The 626-nt window shown below is 53.0% G+C and overlaps 1 protein-coding gene across 1 annotated transcript in view; it reads left to right on the top strand.

The window, feature by feature from the left end:
• ATP6V0B (ATPase H+ transporting V0 subunit b) overlaps positions 1 to 626 on the top strand; it is a 20480-nt gene that overhangs the window by 457 nt on the left and 19397 nt on the right. The gene's annotated exons all lie outside the window — the stretch shown is intronic.

Genomic DNA, 626 nt, shown 5'->3' with positions numbered 1-626 from the left:
CTCCCCCACCCCCTCCACCCCAAATCCTGAGCCGTGTATGTCTCCTGTCACCCCTACACTGTAAAGCCTGCACCCCACTTCTCATATCTCGACCTCCAGATCCCCCTGTCACCCTGATACCTGACCTGTATGTCTCCTGTCACCCCAACTTTCCATTCATGATCTCTGCAGACCCCCCTGTACCCTCATCACCCCAAATCGTGAGCTGTGTATGTCTCCTGTCACCCCAACTTACTATATGTTATCTCTGTAGCCCTCTACAGACCCCCCTGTACCCTCATCACCACCTGACCTGTATGTCCCATCACCCCTACACTGTAAAGCCTGCACCCCACTTCTCATATCATCTCTAATTCCTTCAGATCCCCCTTTCACCCCGATACCTGACCTGTATCTCTGGTCACCCCAACTTTCCATGCATCATCTCTGTACCCCTCTACAGTTCCTCCTGTCCCCTCATCACCCCAAATACCTGATCCCTGTATGTTTTCTGTGCCCCTACCCTGCAGCACCTCCTCCCCATTGTCCTCAAATCAGTCACTGCCCCAGTTTCCCCCCATTCTGATATACTGTCTGTCCCCCTATCTGGGGTCACCTTGGCCTTCTGACCTCATCATTGAGTACTG

Source organism: Nanorana parkeri, unplaced genomic scaffold (assembly GCF_000935625.1).
Source record: "Nanorana parkeri isolate BGI_ZX_2015 unplaced genomic scaffold, ASM93562v1 scaffold2724, whole genome shotgun sequence".
In the NCBI taxonomy this organism is placed as follows: Eukaryota; Metazoa; Chordata; class Amphibia; order Anura; family Dicroglossidae; genus Nanorana; species Nanorana parkeri.
The sequence above is the reverse complement of the archived record's forward strand: the minus strand, read 5'-3'. Positions and strand labels throughout refer to the sequence as shown.